Below are 22,759 nucleotides of genomic sequence, written 5' to 3' on the forward strand. Positions count from 1 at the left end.
AAATTATCCTAATTCAACCACTCCTCTTCAATTGTGGGCTTCCTTTCACCCTTGTGTCTCTGCATTGTCTCCTCGATGTTTTCCCTCCCACTCCTTCCCATATCCTTTTTGAGTTTAGGAGGGTAGAAGATTCCAGGCAGAGGCTAAAAGTGCCTCAAGTCAAAGCAAATCTCCAGGAAATCTATAGAACCAGCCAGATAACTTGAATGTGGGGCCAGCAAGCCAGCAGAGAGACAGGTTGGCTTAAAACCAGCTCAATACCCAACTCCCTGGACATGACCTTAAATTCAGGGCAGCCCCCAGGAGAGTGAGAGAACAAGAGGGAGGGGGAAAATGGGCTCCCGCTTTTATCCCACAAGCCTGAGCAGCCCTACAGGCCCAAGGCCAAGATTCACACCACCCCCAAGCTGCCTCCCAGCCCTATGAATTGGGATCCCTGAACCCCCGAACTTTTTCATTACCCAACTCAAAGACCTCTGAGGCAAATAAAGTCCTCCACGTAGGGTGAATTTATTGAAGCGAAAAATAATAAACTTTCATGAGCGTGTTTCAATTTTCACTCGTGTTTATGGCCAAAGGTGTTTTTTATTTTAATAATCGCTGCTGGAACAAGGGCAGACCACATGCTGCTAAGTTGTTAAAGAGAAGGGGAGGGAGGGGAGAGAGAGTCAGTGAGTGTGAGCGTCCTTGCTCAGCTGTAAATTTCCCAACAGCTCAGCTCTAATCCTCCCAGTTTTGAATCCCACCCTTAAAACAGTAATGATAGAAAAAGGGATAAAATATTATCTGGAGCATGCTCTGTTGACAGTTTGCCCTGGCCTCATTTTAGTCATGACAAGCAATTGTAGTGTGTGTGTGTGTATGTGTGTGTGTGTGTGTGTGCAGGCACGTGTGTTTTAAGAGAGAAACATTGGTACCATTTCATAATGGAGAGTGTGTAAAAGGGAAGGAATTTAGAGGAACCGGGCTCCTTCCAATTGAATATCAACTTGACCACTGTTTTCAGCTCACTCTTTTTTCATCTGGCAAAGTTTCTGTTTGCTTTTAAATGTCAGAAAAGGTTAAGAAGGCTTTGAAATCCACAAGAGATTTCCTAGACTTCTGGGGAGGATGCCCACCCTGTAATAGCAGAAATTGATTATCCCTTCCCACCTTTGAAATTGCTTTTGAGAAAGAACATCTCTGAGGAATGGAATGAAAGACAAAAGGATTAAAGTAAATGTTTGTTTGTGGGTCTGAGTATTTTGCTGCAGAATGAGTGAACCTAGAAATATTCAGATGTTATATTTCATTCTGTCTTTGTCATCTGCCCTGACTCACATTTTCCCAAATAATGTAGATTCAAGAAAAAAATTTCGTGACTAGGAGAGCATTAATATACTCTTTTCTTAGCCCTAACTCTGAAGACTGCTGTAGTTAAAAGGGACTTTGGGCCCCAAGTGACCACAGAACCCTCTCTAAGTCTAGAAAGGGTTCCATTTATCATCATAGCTGTGTGATAAAGACAAGTGAACTGACCAAGTGGCCACCAACTCTGCAAATCTCAGTAGGCTTTCCAATGCAATGTATGTCAGCTTATAGACCACCACTATGGTACACAGGAAAAAGACCCATTGGAGGGGATAATAACTAAATTGATAGTTTGAGGTGCTATCTGATGTGTTTCACTAAATCCCTTCCAAGAATCCTGCACATTCCCTAAGGCAAAGGCAGAGTTTAGGGGCTCACAGAGGACAAAGGCCCATCCAGACCTCAGGCCATCTCTATACACGGGTGTCTACAGACATATGCTTTGAGCACTTGGTCAATAGTGGCGGTCAATCCAAGCAGACTTGCTGACATAGGTCCCATTCTGCTGTCTCTGTGCCATGCCAAGGCTTGGAAAATTCAGTAAGACACCTTCTGCTAAGATTTACAGTGTAGACTTTCCTAACCTGAGGTTCTGTATCTAAAGCAAGGCTTCTCTTTCCTGTACCATCAAAGGTAAAATTTCATCACTTTCCCTTCCATTTTCTTCTCTACTTTTACTTGGGGAAGTTATTTTCTAGTGATGGTTCTCCCATGTTTTTTCTTTCTTTTTCTTTTTGGCATCTGTGAGATATGAAAGTTCCTGGACTAGGACTTGAATCAGAGCTTTAGCTAGCTGCAGTTGCTAGCCACACCATAGCCACAGCAAAATGGGATCTGATCCAAATCTACAACCTATACCACAGCTCACAGCAATGCCAGATCCTTCACCCACTGAGCAAGGCCAGGGATCCAACCCACATGCTCATGGATACCAGTTGGGTTTGTTTCTGCTGCACCACAATGGGACCTCCTCCCAGGTATTTTTTACTATACTTTGAGTCCTCTCCTTTTCCCTAAGGCTGTGGGCTTTGTAACTGTGTATGATAATGGATGATAACTAGACTTACCATGGTGATCATTTCTCATGTATGCAAATATAAAATCAGATGTGTATATCTGAAACTAATATAATGCTACATATCAATTATACCTCAATTATTTAAAAAAAAAGCAAAAACCAAAAGCTAGAGCTAAAGATAGCTTTTTTCTATTCTCTAGCACCACCTTGGCTTGACCTTGCCCCAAGAGCATTCCCCTAGGTAGAAAAGTGTGTGTGTGTGTGCGCACATGCGTACACATAAGTGCTGTGGGATGGATGGAATAAGCTATTGGAGGGAAAATGTTGGCTAATATCTTGAAACTCTCTTACTATGTTTATATATGTACCCCAAAAGGTGATAAACTCTCAACACTCAGCATGAAGAGATTGATGAGTAAGTTATCATTTTCTGCTCTTCAAAAACAATTAGATAAACTGAGTGGTATAGATGCTTTATTTCTCTGAAATTTCTGCTGCTGAGTTATGACACATCCATGTGTTCAGTAAACTGCAGCAGAACTAGAGTTGGAAGGACCCTTGACTTTCTCATGCAAGCCCCCAAGAGGGCACTGAAGAAACATGACCTGAAGTAACCTTAGGAGCACTGCCCACAGGACTTCCACGCTCTCCATCCTGGAGGTCAGGCCACATCATTGTCCCAGGAGTAGGTGGTGGAGTGCACGGGCTGGGTGGTCAACATCAAGAGCAGTGGGAGGAGGGTGTGGTGGTGCTGTGACACTAAGGAGTCACCAGTTTTCCAAATACCAAGTTTCGCCCCAAAGCAATAGAGCTAATCTCGCAACTTGGCATCTGGAAAGGGAAAGGCACGAGTTAGAGTAGCCTCACAAAGCCTCGAGGTGCCAATTTCCACCTCATCCCTCAGTCATCATCCTCCAGGCCTCCGCTCATTCAGGCCAACCACTCCTGCCAGCCCCAGACCTCCTCCCACCCCCTTAGTTCCAGCACAATCCAAGACTCCCACTAGAACATGCTGGACAACAGGCCAGAGCTGTGGGGTGAAGGCTGCAGCCATGTACCATGTCATTTGTATCTATGAGCAAAGTGAGCCTTTGGAAAGTACTGAGTTCCCTTAAGTCGAAATGTCTCTAGCTCTAGTCTCCTATTTCTACAGTCCTTTCCCTCCTCTCTTTCCTGGCCTCCCTTCTTCCCTGCAAGGTCACAACATTCCTGGATAGCGGTTTGAAAGAAGAAGTTGAACTTGAAGTCTAAAGACTTGCGCTAGAACCCAGGCCCTCCCAATAGCTGGATGATTCTAGGAAGCTCTGTGTTTGGCGCATGGGAGACCTGCAATAAACTCCTACTCTTCTGAATCCAGCTAGGATCCCAAAAAACTCTGTTACCTGTAACTTGCACGTAAAGCCCTTATTTGCTCTAGAGCATGGATCACAACGTTTTTTTATAAAACCAAGAAATTTCATAAATCATTATTTTATGATCTACTGAGAGAATACCTCAAACCCAAAGCTCTATCAATTCAGCACTCTTCTGAATATGAATTATAGTTGTTAATCACAACAGCATCTGATGGATTAAAAATTCTAGGGCACATCCATTCAGACTATGACAATTTTTTTTGTTTAAAATGCAGATGCCTAGAATTCCTGCCATGGCACAGTGGATTAGGAATTCAATTGCAGCAGCTCAGGTTACTGAGGAAGTATGGGTACAATCCACAGCCTGGCACAGTGAGTTAAAGCATCTGGCATTGCTGTAACTGCAGTATAGGTAGCAGCTATAGAATCTGTAGCTCAGATTCAGTCCCTAGCCTGGAAACTTCCATATGCCCTGCATGCAGCTGTAAATTTTTTTTTAAAAAAATGTAGATTCCCAAAAATCTACTTCAGTGGTTTTGGAAGTAGAGACCTAGAATATGAGTTTAACCCCCAGTATGTTTTTCTTTTTAAAATAAATTTTATTGGAGTGTAGTCAACTTACAAAGTTATGTTAGTTTTAGGAGTACAGCAAAGTAAAAACATACATATACATATATCCGTTCCTTTTCAGATGTTTTACCCATATAGGTTACTACAAAGTATTGATTAAGTTACCCTGTGTTCTACAGTAGGTCCTTGTTTGTTATCTATTTTATGTATAGTAGTGAGTATATACCAATCCCAGCCCCATAATTTATCCCTGCCCCACACATTTCCCTTTTGGTAAACATGAGTTTCATTTCAAAATCTTTGAGTCTGTTTCTATTTTGTAATTCCTATTGTATCATCATTCTTTAGTAGATTCCATGTATTAATAATATCATATGTTAAAATTTGTTTTTCTCAAGGAAATCATGGACTTGGAGAATAGACTCATGGTTGCCAAGGGAGAGTGGGGGGAGTGGGGTGGATTGGGAGCTTGGGGTGAATGGATACAAACTATTGCCTTTGGAATGGATTAGCAATGAGATCCTGCTGTGTGGCACTGGGAACTATGTCTAGTCATTTATGATGGAGCCTGATAATGTGAGAAAATAGAATGTGTACAGGTATGTGTAACTGGGTCACCATGCTGTACAGTAGGAAAAAAACTGTACTGGAGAAATAATAAAAAAATAAAATTTAAAAATATGTAAAAAATAAAAATAAAAAAATAAATAGTGCTGATATCAAAAAAAATTTGTTTTTCTCTGTCTGACTTATTTATTTAGTACAATATTTTCTGGCCATCCCTCCATGTTGCTGCAAATGGCATTATTTCATTCTTTTTTTATAGCTGAGTAATATTCCATTGTATATATGTACCACATCTTTATCCAATCCTCTCTGGATCAATATTAAGTTTCTTCCATGTCTTGCCTATTGTAAATAGTGCTACACATTGGGATACACATTTTTTTCATTTGTTAAAGTTTTATTGAAGCATAGTTGATTTACAATATTGTGATAATTTCTGCTGTATGACAAAAGGATTCAGTTATACATATACCCAGAGTGTTTTTTAAATTAGTGGCTGCTTCCTGACCTCTTTGGAGAAATACTCTGCCAGAGAGGTTTACAGGTCAATTACCTCTTCATAATTTAACTGAATAGTATTGTTTTTCAACTTTGTATTAGCCTTGCTCATCATCTATCCTTAACGTTTTCTGATGTATATGAAGATAACCATGGGAAATGCTGATGCCTGAGTCATCAGTTTGGGGAGGTGCTAAAAGATGAAATTTAGTGCCTTGGGAGTGTCCAGAAAAGCACATGATTTCCAATTGTCTTCATTTATCACAATCAAGACTCAATGCCTGTGATTCTGATTTCTAACCCTGCAAAGAGAATTTGAAGGAGGTTTGTGTTACTTCTCATTGGCTGTATATCAATTTTACAGACTCAGTGTTGGCCAGAGTTCTTCCCTTAAATGTGTGTCTTCCAAATCATACAATCCAGAGATCCATAATTGGACAGCTTGTGTAGTACTAGAAGTTTAGCTTTCTTTCTACAATAAACCTGGGGATGACCAAGGCGGCACTGTGCTTGGTCTGGGCATGGCATTTGGCTCATCCATCCAGGAGTTCATAGAGAATGTGGATGTTTTAAGAATCCATTTTGTCTAAAAGGAAAGAGGTTTTCCACTTTCAATAATGCCATGGAATTTCCGACCTGATTATTAAGAGCTCTGATGAGTCAAATTTAGGCTGGGTTTCTGGCTCCTCATGACTCCCACATTCTTTGAGTTTGGGATTCCTCTAGAATTCATCAAATCTACTTCCCACACTGACTCCAATTCCTCTATTATATTGGAGATCTGAGGAGCACAGCAAGAATCTGCTTCCTTAGCCCAAGTTTCCATTTAACTCAGAAAACAGAGCTCTTAATTTATATTTCCCTTGACAAACAATGGTTTAACTTACAGAAGAAAGGCGTCTCAGGAACTTGGACAAACTTAAGAGAAGAACTAAATTAGAGGTTAGATAAAACTCAGCCTTCCCACTTCAGCCAGGTTCTGCCATCTCCAGTTACTATAAACAATTGTGATTTTGAAAGTGTTGAAAAAAAATACATTGACAACCTGCCCCAAAGGAGAAAGGGATTACAAGACCATTTCAAGCCTCTGTGATGCTCAGCAGTGATACATTATACAGGACAACCTGAGCCCTAGACAAGCAAGGACACCTTGCTGCTATCCCACTGAACCCTTGGAATGGGGAGTAAAACATTGCAACATTTGTTACTTGTCTGGTAAATCCTATTATGAAATGTACAGTGAATTCATACAATAGTAGGCAACATCTTTTGGAACTCTCTCTCTCTTTTTCTCTCTCTATATATGGATATATATACATATATACATATATGTGTGTGTATATATATAATTACCTCTCTCCACCATACACTCTGTAAGTATTTGGAGGGTGCCTATCTTCTGCTAGGAATTCCATGGGCAAAAAAATGAAGATAAGGGCCAGAGAAGACGTGTAATATAAGATCCATCCAGCAATAGAAACCCAAGATCATCCTTCTGTGTTTCCTATGTTTCCTACGAAATAATAAATAACTATTTCTTTTATTTCCAACATGCAAACCATAGAGGGGCCTTGATAAGCCTTGACTCGGTTTCAGTGGCTGACGTACAGCTCTATGATGGTCTCTTTGTTTCTGCAAAACTGTAGTTACCATCATCTATGCAGATTTTCCAACTTGAGGAAATTTGCTACCACCCTGGAAGAGCCCTGGACAGAAAACTTCAAGGACTATTAAAGGCAAACTAGGCAAAGGTGGGAGTGTGATTTTCTCACCTGTGACTTTGATCAAATCTATCCCCCCACCCTGGGTCTTTAGTTCCCCAACTTGATGGATAAAAGTCAGACTAGATCCCCAAGGCCTCTTCCAACTGGAAGAGTCCTCAGATCTGCAGACTCCCAGCCCTCACAGCTCCCTTCTCTACCCAGGGGTAAGACCCTGAGTTCTCCTTCCTTCTTGGCTGCCCCACCCAGGCCCCCATACTCTTGGAATTTCAGCTTCCATCCAGCCAGTTGAAGAAAGGAAGGGAAAAGGAAAGTATGGACTGCTTGGAGGCCTCTAGCTTACCTCTTAAGCCCAACATTCCATTTTTTATAAACTAATGGTCTTGGAAAGGGTCTTGGAAAGACCTATTCATAGACTAGCATGGGAGCCATAGTCTAGAACCATTAGGAGAGAAAGAAGGAGAAAAGGAAGACTGGTAGGAATTACAGCAAAAGGAAAATTAGACCAAAAAGGCTGCTGTTTAGGATATGCATGGAGAAAAAGAACTGAGATGATCAGAGATAGCAAGTATGCATCTAGCAGGCTGGAAGACATGGCTAAATGATTAGAGCTTTTCCTGCTGTTTCAAACTGCTTCCTAGTGCAGTGTCCAGGAGCTGGGCCTCCTTGTAATCTGTATCCATTAGGTTACACTCAGCAATTTTAGACCCTGGAGGACAGAAGTTAGAAAAGAGCCCTGGTGCTCCTCTGACATCTTGATGGGGATAAAAAAAAAAAGAGTTACACTGATGCCTACTGACCAGAACAATTGTCAGAGATAGAAATGCAGGAACCACAGTTCTCAAACTCTAAAAGGTCAGAGCAGTGCAGCGCTCTTCCTGACATTGCAAATAGAAACCACCTCTACAACCCACCAGGTTTCCATCTAGCCTATTCTGGAGAATGTCTAATAGCAGGGAGCTCATTGGTTTTGAGACTGCTTCACTGTTAGGCATCTCTATTACAGGTTTCCTTGAGCTGAGAAAAAAATTACCTCTCCATAACTTGTACCTGTGGAGCCCATCTCAGTCCCCTGGGGCCACACAAGAAAAATACGTAACCCCCTTCCTTGTGCCAGGTTTTAAAGCTTGATGTCATCTCCTATGTTTTCCTTCACCACATCTTCCATAGACCATGGCTGCCTGGGTCCTTCAGGTGTTATTTATCCAGCATGGTTTCCAATATAACCTAGGATGGTACTCCTCATGACTGTGGAGAATTGCTTATTTCATTTAGAATTAGAAACAAAGGGTAAATTTCCCCCACTTCGATTCTAAAGGATAAAACTTTTGCTATGTCACTAGTGCGTGTGATCTCAGGTAGTGTTTATCCTCTATCTGAACTTAGAAGAGTTTGAACATCATGGGCCCACCCACTTCTGCAAGTCTAAGAAAGCAAGAACTGACATCATCTGCCATGCTCATACTCCTCAGGGCTCGCCATTGATGAAATCTGAAGAATACTTGAGCCATTCCAGGAGATGTAGAGGATCCTGCTGCTGGTACCGTAAGCCTCTCTGATGCTCTTCTGTACAGAATAACTCTACTTTTTCCCCTCCTATCTTCACATATACCCCCCACACCCCAGGATTCTTTAGCAACTTTCTTTTTCCTTTAAGGCAGCTTTCCATTATTCGTGATTCATCTGGTTCAGAGAGAACCATGGAGATTTCATCTCCAGAACTAGGCTGCAGTGCAAGCATTTAAGCTTTGGTAGCTAGGAAACTGGGATTGCTTCTCAGCCTTTTAGCTAAGAGCAAACATAGTATCTGCTCTTACCAGTTTAATAGCAAGGCAATTTGGTAAAAATTCCATTTATGAGCATTTAGGAGATAGTGTTGAGAGATAGAAGCACTGGGAGAAATATGTACTCAGTTTACTCAGCCTTGGGACATTTAAAGTCCTTACTGAAGGCCAAGGAGATAAGTCCCAAAACCTAGGGTTGGCCAGGAATAAGGTAATTACAAGACCCGGACCTGAGCATAGCCAAGGAGTTCTCAGCAACTGAGGATATAAAAAAGCAGGTGGGAAAAGTTAACATTAGGACCACTGCTATTATCTTTATATATGATTTGTTCTCAGTCTCTTCCCATTGCCTGTAAGAGGTATTGGCATATACAAGGTGCTCAAGAAATATTTGTGGAATGAATGAATCTTCAATAAAAACCTTGTTAATCACTGTAGTTTTGCATACTTTGGTCATTCACACAGCCAGCATTTATTCAGCACCTTCAGTGTACTAGGTACCATGTTGCATATGGGAGAGTTTATAGATAAATTTGACATGAGCCCAGAGCTCAAATTTTGGCAGGGTAGGTAAAGTGTTTACCCAAGTGGCAGTAAGTGCACTAAAAACTGATCAAGATAAAACACAATGGACACTAAATGCGGGAAGATGTTATAAAGGGGGTTAATCAAACTCCTTCCTACAAAAGGATTCACTCAACTTGTCTTACTCTGTTAGACTTTAAGCACAGTATCCCCTCAATTACAAGAACTCAGTATGATTATTCAAACTAAAGTTCTTAGACATGAATTTCCAGGCAGTGCAGGAGGGAGAACTTTTCCCATGGAGGGTCTTTATGGCTGGCTGGCTTTCTACTTCTGGCGAGAGGACAATTGGCATTCCTCCAGCAACCCGCCCTATTATAAACTTCTCCCTGGCAGCTCACCTTCTCCCTGGACTTGCAACTGGGAATCTCATACCTGGCTGCAGCCAAAAGAATTCAGGAAATGATGTTTTGGAAACACTTCTTTAAAATGAAAACAGATAAAGCAGCTGGCAATGAAGCCAAGGAAAACTCTTCTCCTTCTCAAAAGTCTGGAAAGCTACCTGCCCTAAGCCACCACCACATCCTCTAAATGCACTAGCACACATGGAGGCACACATACCCACAAACACTCAGCAACACCCTTGCAACCCTGAGAAGTGATACCCTTCTCCCATTGACATTTGGAGTGGGCCATGGCCAATAAAGCCTACAGCCCTTCAAGGTTCTAACCCACAAGGCCTGGGTCACACACTTCCTTCTGGAGAAACCTTTATGATTTCCCCCTCCATACTGTACACAATGTAAACCAAACTGAATGGAATTTTTGTAAGCATCTCTAAGTTAGAAGCACCTCTTGGCAATCTTCAATTATAAGCCCTGAGGGTTTTGTTTCCAATTTAGTAAAAGGAAAAATAAAAAGAAATGAGTTGGGACCATTTCATCTACTAGGGTGGCATTAGTAAGCTGAACCCTACCAAGAAATGTCACTTAAATAATATTTCCTTGCATGGCTGCCATAACATTCCAATTTATAAAGTGCTTCTACTTGGCTGAGTTCAAGAGAGCCTCACAAGAGTCCTCTGGGTAAGTTGGCCAGGAAGGTGATGATCATCTCATGAAAATGAGAGAACTGACGAGCAATTGATGGGTGACTTGATGGAGCACGTGAGGGAAGGAAGCCACCAACACATCTGTTCCCAAGTTGCACCAGGTTTCAGTCTATGGTTGCATTCATTCTGCTTCTGTAGGAGCTCATTGTTAATCATAATTCAAACATCAGGCAATTCAATGAAACTGCTGAAATATAAGCCTTTTGTAACCTGAATATAGCTGGGTCTGTTGGAATCCACCTCCACAATGTCAAAGCATTTCCAAAGTACAAAATTGAATGACATGGGTTTTTCCTCTAAGTTTCTTTAAAGAAATAGCATGAGTGTCTTCCCCAGAAAACCCAGAGATACAAAGACCTTCCTCTGAACCCTCTTTACATATTGCCACTGCCACTTGTGGCAGCTCAAAATAGCATCTCCCTCTCGCTCTCACACTCCTAATTCTTTTCCTTTCCTCTCCCCCTTTCCCTTGCTCTCTCTTCCCTTCTCCCTCCCCTCATCCTCCTCTCTCCCTCCCCCAAGTCCTCCCCATGCTTCTTGCAGACCCTTCACCACATTCTACCCACACTCTCTCACAATCTCCCCTCTTCACTTCTTGCTCCCTGTGTCTGACCCTCCAGGAAGGCACAGACAGGAGGTCTGAGTTGAGTGGGAAACACTGGGCAGTTCTGCATCCCTTGACAAGCTGTAATGACAAACACAACCTGGGGGCACAATTCTCGGAGTGTGTCATTAGCAGGAACACACCAGGGCATGGACACAGTTCTCCCAACACATCCCTAAGACCAGCCCCGTCTAGGCTTAGAATGTCACAAGACAGGGCAGAAATCCCCTGACATTTGTGGAGCTGATAAGACCCAAGAGTTAGAGTCTCTGTCAACTCAAGATACAAGAGGCTGAAATTATCCCCCTCATGGAAAATGACCAGAGAGGCAAGTGAGGAGTATACTTCCTGAAATGTCATTGCAGTCCTATCCTCAGGGTGAGGTGAGCCTTATATGAGTAAGAAAGGGATTAACCCCCAAAGTGTCCAAGTGTTGGGGGACATTGGAGTGTTGGGAGAATCCCAGCCAAGCTGCTCTGCCCCTGAGTCCATCCCAGGTGAAAACAGGCCACGAAGCCGCAGTTTTTATTTCCTTAGGATTAGCCTGTGAACCCTGCATTGCCCATGCCCTCTGCTTCCCATCCATACTGTCAGCTCCTTGAGGACAAGTTCGAGACCATCTTTGTAACCTCACCATCTGGTACAGTGCTTGATTTTTAGAAAATAATAAACAAACAAATAAAGGGAATAGAAGAAAAAGAAATAATGTCTCTAGTCATTACCACTTATGCCCCATGACTAAAGGAGGGGAAATCTTCCATCTTTCTACAAAATGTGTTGGTCCCTGGTTCTTACAATCAGCTTTAAGAAGCCATGTCAAGGAGTTCCCTTCATGGCTCAATGGAAACAAATCTGACTAGGACCCATGAGGATGCAAGTTCAATCCCTGGCTTTGCTCAGTGGGTTCAGGATCTGGCATTTCCATGAGCTGTGGTGTAGGTCACAGACATGGCTTGGATCTGATCTGTGGCCATGGTATAGGCCAGCAGCTACAGTTTCTATTTGACTCCTAGATGGGAATCTCCATATGCCGAGGGTATGGCCCTAAAAAGACAGAAAAAAGGAAGAAAAAGAAGAAGAAGAAGAAACCATGTCAAAGTTGCCAGTATCTTCCAATGAGTTTTTGCAACTTAATCAGTCTTCACTGTAGAATGGCTTGGAGACCCAGACTCAAGGAAATTATCTGGGTTTGTAGAGTGAGGCTTGACTGTGGAACTCTAGGAAATCAAGGTGACTGACTACAGCCTTGAAGGTAGTTTTTGTCCCTTCAGGAATATTATTATAAGGAATATGACCAGTTATTAGGATAGTGTGGTATCAGATTCACTACCAGGTCTGCTCTGTCCTGTTCTGCATCAGAGGAGCTGATCCCTGTCAGATGCATTTCCCAAACTCCCAGTCCAACTGGCTTCTGATTAAGTTCAGCCAATGGGAAGCTTCAGCACAACACTGGAGAAAGGCAAAAGCTTAGGCACTCCCTCTGCTCCTTGTGTTAGGAGGCATTCCAGCAGTAGCTTTGTCTCTTCAGTAGTTCCACAACCACTGGGAAGCCTCTTCCTCTACAATCTGAATTCCTATAGTTTGATGACACCTTATTTTGTTGCACCAGCACCAGAGAGAGAAGAGGGTTCCTGTCAGGTTTGCCTCACACTTTTTTCTTTCTCTTTTTTTCCCTTTATTTCTTTCTTTCCTTCTTTCTTTCTTCCTTTCTTTTTATGGCCACACCTGCAGCATATGGAAGATCCAAGGCTAGGGGTCCAATCAAATCTGCAGCTGCCAGCCTACGCCTACACCACAGCAATGCCAGATCCAAGCCAAATCTGCGAACTATACAGCAGCTCATGGCAATGCTGGATTCTTAACCCACTGGGCGGAGCCAAGAATCAAACCCTCATTCTCATGGACACATTTGGGTTCATTTCCACTGAGCCTCAATGGGAATTGCTTAAGTTTCCTTTCTTGACCTACCTGGCACAGATAGGTTCTGTTTTCCTGGCTGAACCTTGACTAATATAAGCTACCATTTTATATGAGCCTTTCTCAGCTCCTTCTATCCAGCCTAAATCATAAGAAATTTAAAAATATATATGTTATAAGTTTAATGACAAAGGATATTTGGGTTCAACCATCTTCCTAAACCAGGTGATAGACTGGCTGGAGGAGCATAGACAGTAGTGTGACGGTAAATGTGTAATAGTGGGTTCTCTGACAGGAAACAAACCCCTATCTGCAGCATGTGCCAATTTTCCTGAGTTAAATACTTCCACTATGGTGGATTTAAACCACCAACACAATGTCACTCAATATGGAGTTGGAAAGAGACTCACAATAAGGAGCTGGTGCAGCAAGGATGTCTGAGGACAAACAACCATTTGTTGTCCTCAGCTGCTTAAGAGAAAAGTGTATTTGGGCAAGTATGAAATTGCTCTAAAGAAAAGAGAATTTTGGAGGCTGCAGATTGTAGAGAGGCCCAGGGTGGGGGTGCTGGGAGGAAGTGGCAGAAAGTCAAAAAGTGTATCAGGAAGAATGTCAAGTGGGAATTTGGGGAGTGAAGTGTTAAGAGTTGTGAGCTGTAGTTTCCTTCAAGGGAACTATGGACTCAAGAGTAAAGGCTTTCCTATTCATTAAGGTGCTGGAAAGTAGGGATTATTTGGGGTGGGAAGGTGAACTGAAGAACTGAGAGAGCTGCCAAAGAATTACCCAGCCACAGGTAGGGCTGTAGAAGGAAATTTAGAACCATGCATTCCAGCAGCAGGATTTAGGAGATGAGGAAACCATGCCTCAGAAAGGTTGCAGATACCCAAGAGAATAGTGCATGAACCCAGACTCAAGCTCAACCTGAGGAGACCATTCATTCATTCAGCAAATATCACTTGGCAATAGAAGTCTGTTGCAAGCATTGCAGACATGGTCCTTATTTTCAAGAACCTTCCTATCCAATGGAAGAAAGGAGGATTAAATAGTTTATCCCAGTTTTAGCTACTTTCCTCTTAACTTCATCTTCTGAAACTGGGAGAAGACGTTAAACTCACCTTTGCTTTTGTGTAGAGCAAGTCTATCATATCATGCTTCCTAGTTCATAATTCCATCATATTATTTTTAAATATCAGCTTGAACCAGGTTTATCCTCAGAGTATTTCTTGACCTTGCCAGCCCTTAACTTTAGACAAAGTAAGCATCAACACCACTTCACCCCAGATAGACTTCCTACAAAAATTTGGATCGGTTTCCTTTTCCTCTTCTCCAAAACGGATGCATGCAAAACAACCTTTGCATAGAAGTGGCTGTAAGTAAAAACAAATAACCCACTTGTACATGCTCTGGATTTCTTCCTGAAGCAGCATCTGGAAATCCTAGTTTTATAATCCTGTGGATAAGATTATGACATCTTTTGTGAGAAATATCTTTTTCCAGAAGGCCCAAATTCCAGCCCACTAATATTTCATGACTTTTGGGATGTTGCTTGAGTTCCCTTAGCCTCAGTTTCTCTAATTGGTAAATAGCATTGTCCAGTCAACTGAAACCATAGGAACAATTCCTGAAAAAATTCTGTGCACTTTAGAAGGAAATACAAAACATATATATATATATATATATATGTATATATATATATATATCACTTTGCTGTACAGCAGGAAGTGACACAACATTATAAATCAACTTTCAAAAATTTTAAAGAAAGAAAGCCATCAGAGACATCCATTTTGTGTGTGATTTTAATTTTCATATTGAATTACTTCAACTAGAAGCAAGGGCTTTAAAAAAAATCCAAGTGAGTAAAACAGCTAAGATGCATGCACAAATCACTATGCTTTTTGGCCTATTGCACCACTGTGCATTGTGATGTCAAGGATAAGCACTTTTCATCAGTATTTTTTAAATGTGCTGAGTCTCATTTTCCTGAGTCTCCTGGATGCAAGAAGCTGAACAGATGGGAGCTGTTGATGTCACTGGAAAAGTCCTTTCCTAGGCTCCCCAACCCTACCCAAGATCACTTGTCTTTGAGATGAATCTTTGTGGAGAGGCATCCAGGGGCAGAATTCTCTTGGAGCATGTAAGCTTTTGCAGGATGTCAGGAAATTAAGAGTATGTATTACTTAAAAAATACACACCTTGGTGTTAGAGAAGAGGCTGAGGTTTCAAAATATGCCCTGGAAAGGAAGAGGGTGGATATTATGCCTTCACTACTTCACTGTTTTGAAATTTAAGACATGGATCCAGTCCGTCTGCGCATTCAACATTCCACTCACAAACTCCCTCCCCTGGATACCCTCTCTGGTTCAGTTAATCAAAGGCTCCAGAGACCAGCCCTTCCCCCAGTCCAACCCATTAGACTTACTGCTTTTCATGTCAAAGGTATTGATTCCGAAATTTCCAATGGCTCCCTGCTAAACCATTGATTTTTATTAAACTCTCTGCCCCCTAATGCATTTGACACATTCCAGAATTCTCTTCTCTTGTGTTCCTTTCTATTTTCTTCATTATAAGTCCCTCCTTCCTCAAATAAACCCTAACTTGGGTTTAAGGCCTTCCTAGAAGATGATTCTATAACCTCCATGTCTAGACCTTCCCAACCCTCACTCTCATTCAAATGAGAGAAGCACTAAAGGACCCCTTGTCCTTTTCCCCCAGCAGACCCTCATAAATCCACAGGGAAGTTGTTTTTTTTTTTTAATTAAAGCGTCCAAATAATTAATGATCAACTCCATTTGGGCCATTGAAAACCCAAATGTCACACGGTTGAAAAGACCCAACCAAATAATTCAGTGTACCCTATAAAGCTTTAAAAAAGCAGAGCCCAAGAGGCCTGCATGACTGGTTTCTGTGCTGTCTGAAAAGCTTGGTTGGGTTTTGGGGCACTTGATTGGATTCCAGGAATAATGTGCCCTGAGCACAAAGGGCTCTTTTGATGTGTCTGTGCCATAGCTCCTCCCCTTCCCTCCTCACTTTACCTGGGATACACATTCTCCTTGTCTCCCAAGTTGGAAAAAATAACCCATGGAAGAGAGGAAAAAATAGCAGAGGAACGTGGGGGTTGGGAGGGAAAATGCAGTTCTTAGTCTGAGTTTGGTTACTAAAGTCTGGTTATTCCAGAGGATCAGAAGAAATGGAGTTTATACAATGTCTGTGACCAGGCACTGGAAAAGATGCTTCTTGCTTGAATGTGGCCCCTTGAGTTACTCACTTGGTAGCAAGTGAGTCTCCCAGCAAGGACCTGCTACTTTCAGAGTCAGAAGAACTGCAGATTACCAACCCTGGAAATTAATGTGGAATTGCCTGCCCAATTCAGGCAGAGAATCTCACAGACAGTGAGTCCAGCTTGCTGATTTTTCATGGGTATTAGAATATTAAAGAAAGAGAGAGAGAAAGAATGCAGAGTCCCCACTGCTAGAATGTTCTGAGAAAGTGACAGAGCCAGGCAAAGGCCAGAATTGGCCCCGAGAGATAAGGAGTACAGTTGTAGCCAAATGTTGTAGCCAAATGTTGAGATGCCCAGATTGACAGCAAAGGCCAGCAAGCTGATGGTAGAAGAGGTCTACTAGAGGTCTTTCTGGGCTAATTTGAATAGGCCTTTCAAATTTTACCCTTCTAGGCTTTTTTCTTTATCTGCAAAAAGATGAACTTCAACCATATTGCTCTGAGATTCTGTTTCAGAAATCTATTGCTCCCCCAAGTTAATGGGGTCATAGCAATTGACTACATAACAATCTCCTTATGTAGGATTTATTTATTTCATATATATAAACAAATTATTATATGATAATGATTTATTAATAATTATGATAATATATATGCTAATATATAAATAAATGTATATGAAAAATGTACTCATATAAACTTCATCATACAAATAAATTTACATAAAAATTTATTCCATTTACTCTAACTACTTGATATTTTGATCCTATTATAAATGGTATATGCTTTTTAATTTTATTTTTAATTACTGGTTGCTAGTATATAAAAACACAATTGATGTCTATACATTGAATTTGAACACAGTAACTTCACCAAATCATTTATTAATTTACCTATAGATTCTCAGTCGTTTTCTCTTTACTATCAGCTCTCAACTGGTGAGATCACAGAGAATATATTTGATCTATTTGTTAAGTTTCTCTGGGTTGCAAGCAGCAGAAGTGACTCTGGAAAACTCAAATGTAAAGTAGGATTTATCTTAAGGCTATGAGATATTTCTGTGAGGCACAGGAAAAAATGAACTTTCAGACCTCAGAAAAGGATGAGGCCCAGAACAGCACTGGGGAACAAATCAACTCTTTCTTCAGGATCAGGATGAACTCCAGACTTCCTTGGTATCCCTCCTTTTAAGATTCAAATTCCTAAGAGAACAAATCTTGTTGTTCTTATTGAGATCCAATCATTGGTTGCCAGTAAGACGACAGGCCAGTCAAAACTGCAAGCAATTCTGGAGGAGTGGTTGCCCAGAGGAAATTCACCATGCTGTTATAAGAAGGGAGGATTCATGCTGGAGACAATGCATGGCTACCATGTATGGTATCTAATTGGATCTTTCTGTCCCTCACCCATCTTATCAGGTATACAGATTAGCACTTAAATTTTCATGACACTGGTGATGGAGAAGATTACCATCTAAAACTGCCCTGTTTTCCTACCTAGGCATCAAAAGCACTTGGGCTCACTGTCAATGACTCATGTTATTCACGAAAGTGGATCCTTTGCCTGGCTTGCTTCCCTGGGCTTCAATCAACACCCTCTCTTCCATCAATATGTGCTGTGCCATTGAAATAGTTTTGATTAAAAGCCAAATGTATGAATGTTCTATCTTGATTTCCTGCCTTTATCTTCTGTCTCTTTCTAAAGGTGGTAGAGTATTTATTTTGCTGCTGTTATTTTGGAATAAGAGACTTAGTATTATGCTGATACAAATCAGTAACTATGTTGCATTCTATCTGCTTGTTGAACTGCTGACTCTGGGCTTGAGCACAACAGTGTATAAAAGATGTTTGTGGGATTGCTAGGTGTTTTTAATCCATAAGAAAATGGATGGAGGCCATCACAATCAATTTTCTTAAGAAAGAATTATAGTAAAAATGAAGTGAGGTTAAAAGGCTCTTATCTTTGCCATCACTCATCTCCACCTTTATATATTCCCCTCTCTGGTTTTCATTAGCATGCTGACAACTGGAGCTGCAGACATTCTTATCCACACTCCAACTACTGCCCTGATTTCAGTTCCAAGTTATGAAACCTAATCTGAACCTTAGAAGCGAAGCTACAAACTATAACTTTAAATTTCAGTTTACAGAGATCCCCAGGATGATTCCAGGAATTGAGTTGGGAGAGGTCCTGGGAATTAGAAACCAAACTACCACCTCCTTCCTCTCATAAAAGGACCTGAGGACATTTGAAACAAAACTCATAAAATACCATTTTCACAACATCTCAACTGAAAAGAATTGTGAGAGAACATCTCATCCATCCCCCTCCCAGCAACTGTTCCTAACTAATCCCAGACAGAAGGAGGTGCCTCTTGTTCTTCAAAATCACTTGAAGGACATTTCACAATTCCCCTTGGTCACCTGTTTCAAAATATAAGAACTGGATGCCAGGAAAATCTTCCTCATATTCAAACAGCCATTCTTTCTTCAATTCAGACCATTTGGATAATTAAAGTATACAATTTCAGAACTGGAAGATACTTTAAATACCATCTAGTCTAGAGGTTACGGCTGGTGACCCAGGAATTGAGACATATTTTACTAGGGTCATGGGAAGTTTAATCCTTGAATTAGTTGTCAATGTTTAGATACCAAGATATTTCCTTTTTAAAAATCCATATAGCTGCATCTCTAGAAAAATCAGAAAATCTAGAAACACTGTAGCTGTCATTCTGATGGCAACAACCAGAATTAGGCATTCCTCTGTACACTGGGGTAGTACAGGGAAAATAAACTAGCACATCAAAAAGCCAGCCAGAACTGCTTATCTCATTTATCCTAAATGACAAGCCCCTATAGTCATCTAAGTTTGTGAGCTCCACTTTTTTCTGACAAGAAAAGTGAAAGTCGGAAACATGGGTCAACTGAGGTCATCAGCTATAGGTGTGACAGAAACTAGAACCCAGAACTCATGCCTCCTGGTCCAATGTTCCACTCCTGTAGAGCACTGCTTTTAGGATATAGCCATTTTGACCTGGGAAGCTGAAGAAAAAAAAATTATAGAAAATGAGGAGGTGACATAATAAAAGACAAAAACTATAATTTTTTCATATTTCCTGTCACTTTTTATAGTCCTTGGGTCAGCTCAGCAGTATGCTGATAAAGAAATGTCCCATGGCCACTAAGGAAGATAATTGACTGACATCCAGTCAATAGCAAAGGAAAGGTCCAATGAAAAGCTTGATTAAACATTAAGACAACACACACAGCCCCAAAGTCAGATCAGGCTCTGAATAGACTAGCTATTGTGTGGTCAAAAGGATTAAGTGCATCATCGCAACCACCAATTGTTTCAGTCAAGTATCAACCTATTCTTTGAAATGGTTTCTGGCTATAAATGTAACTCAACACAGAGAAATAAGACCACAAGAGGCTTTCAGATTTCCTTTCTGTAGCCCTTCAGTCAGAACCAAGAAGGTCTAAAGAAGGAGCCCTTATTTCTAAGAGCAAAGATATGACGAATTTGAGACATTTTAGTTTAGTTGAAGTTTGAGGGTGTTTAAATCCCTCTATCTCACCGAGACCTCACACTTGGCATTCACGTGGAGAATAGATTTTGCTAGTTGAAAAAGTAGTGGGAAAGACTTGGGCAAGAGGTCTTTCTCAAGGTCAACTGATTTTTAATAAACTTAGTGATGTTTGTAGGTGACAAAACAGATTAATATCCATTCCCTCACAGAGCTCACCATTTGACTATGTCCTCTACCTCCCTTAACTTATTCCTTAAGAAAATTAGAAACAAATTAAAAGAGCATTCTGTAATGCCAATTTGGTGCCTGATGGCCTTAACAAAATCATACAGAGTTGATTGCCCTCCCTTTTGGTATTGATTGGATGCCAGAAATGCTTCCTCAATGGAAAATTTCTTTCTTCTGATGATGGCGGAGATTTTTCTAATGAAACAAGAGTAATGCCATATGAAGAAACATAATATAAGATTAGTGGGGAAAGGTGCTGAGATAACTGGCCATTGATATACAAAAAATATTTACTAGAATCCCTATATCTCTCCTTAAACAAAATAGTATTTAATGTTAACTAAATTCATAGATATGAAAAAATGTTAAACCTTTTAGAAGTATAGAATATTTTAAACCTTGTAATAGGAAGTAAGTTTTTCAATCCATAATACACACACAAAGAAATTTAAACAACTACTTTAAAGAGGATGAATAAATTCACCTATACTACCCAAGGCAATCTACAGATTCATGCAATCCATATTAAATTACCAATGACATTTTTCATAGAACTAGATCAACTTTTTTTAATGTGTGTGGGAACACAAAAGATCCTGAATAGCCAAAGTAATCTTAAGAAAAATGGAGCTGGAGGGGAGGAATCAAGCTCACTGGCTTCAGATTATACTACAAAGGTATAGTCATCAAAACTGTATGATACTGGCACAAAAACAGATACATAGACAAGTGGAAGAGGACAGAAAGCCCAGAAACAAACCCACACACATATGGTCAATTAAACTATGACAAAGAAGGCAAGAATATACAATGGAGAAAAGGCAGTCTCTTCAATAAGTGGTACTGGGAAAACTGGGCAGTTACATGTAAAAGAATGAAATTAGAACACTCTCTAACACCATACACAAAAATAAACTCAAAATGTATTAAAGACCTAAATATAATATCAGATAATATAAAACTCCTAGAGGAAAATATAGGCAGAACATCCTGTGACATAAATTGCAGCAGTATCTTTTTTTTTTTTTTTTCCTTCCACCCCGTGCAAGGAATGTCTAGTGCCCCGGAAGCCCCATTTCTTTTTTTTTTTTTTTTTTGTCTTTTTGCTATTTCTTGGGCCACTCCCATGGCATATGGAGGTTCCCAGCCTAGGGGTCTCATCGGAGCTGTAGCCACCAGCCTACGCCAGAGCCACAGCAATGCGGGATCTGAGCCGTGTCTGCAACCTACACCACAGCTCACGGCAATGCCAGATCGTTAACCCACTGAGCAAGGGCAGGGACCGAACCTGCAACCTGAGCCTTGCTCAGTGGGTTAAGGATCTGGCATTGCCTTGAGCTGTGGTGTAGGTCGCAGGTGTGTGGGCCAGCAGCAACAGCTCTGATTAGACCCCTAGCCTGGGAACCTCCATATGCCACAGGTGCAGCCCTCAAAAAGACAAAAAAAAAGATTTTAAAAAATTTTAAAAAAAGTAAATGGATGGGAATCCCCATTATGACTCAATGAATTAATAACCTGACATAGTCTCCTGTAAGGCTGTGGGTTCCATCACTGGCTTTGCTCAGTGGGTTAAGTATCTGGCATTGCTGCAAGCTACAGTGTAGGTAGTAGATGTGGCTTGGATCCTGCATTACTGTGGCTGTGGCATAGGCCAGAAGCTGCAAGATGATTCAACCCCTAGCCTGGTAACTTTCATATGCCATAGGTGCAGCTGTAAAAAAGAAAAGGAATCCCAGCAATGCTTGCTGAAAAGACTGTCTTTTTCCCATTTTATGTTTTTGCCTCCTTTGTCAAAGATTAATTGACTATAGGTGTCTGGATTTATTTCTGAGTTCCCTATTCTGTTCCATTGCTCTATATGTCTGTTTTTGTACCAGTACCACACTGTCTTGATGACTGTGGCTTTGTAATATTCCCCAAAGTCTGGGTGAGTTATGCCTCCTGCTTGGTTTTTGTTTTTCAGAATTGCTTTGGCAATTCTGGGTCTTCTGTGGTTCCATATAAATTTTTGGTTTGTTCTAGCTCTGTGAAAAATGTCATGGGTAATTAGATAGGGATTGCATTGAATCTGTAGATTGCTTTGGGTAGTATGGCCATTTTTACAATATTAACTTTTCCAACCCAGGAGCATGGAATACCTTTTCACTTCTTCACACATTCTTTAATTTCCTTGACTAATGTTTTATAGTTCTCAGCATATAAGTCCTTTACCTCTTTGGTCAGTTGTATTCCCAGGTATTTGATTTTTTGGGGTATAATTTTAAATGGTATTGTATTTTTGTTTTCCTTTTCTAATATGTCATTGTTAGTATACAGAAATGTGACTGATTTCTCTGAATGTTAATCTTATATCCTGCTAGTTTGCTGAATTTGTTGATTAGTTCAAGTAGTTTTTGGGTTGAGTCCTTAGGGTTTTCTATATATAGTATCATGTCATCTGCATACAGTGACATTTTTACCTCTTCTCTTCCTATTTGGAAGTCTTTTATTTCTTTTGTTTGTCTGATTGCTATGGCTAGGACTTCCAGTACTATGTTGAATAACAATGGTGAGAGTGGACATCCTTGTCTTGTCCCAGATTTTAGTGGAAAGGCTTTCAGCTTTTCTCCGTTGAGTATTACATTTGCTGTGGGTTTGTCATACATAGGTATGACAAAACTTTCCTTAAAAAAGACACATGCACCCACATGTTCATTGCGGCTCTATCCACAATAGCCAAGACATGGAAACAACAAAAATGTCCATCGACAGATGATT

The sequence above is a fragment of the Sus scrofa genome, chromosome 15, assembly GCF_000003025.6.
Source record: "Sus scrofa isolate TJ Tabasco breed Duroc chromosome 15, Sscrofa11.1, whole genome shotgun sequence".
In the NCBI taxonomy this organism is placed as follows: domain Eukaryota; kingdom Metazoa; phylum Chordata; class Mammalia; order Artiodactyla; family Suidae; genus Sus; species Sus scrofa.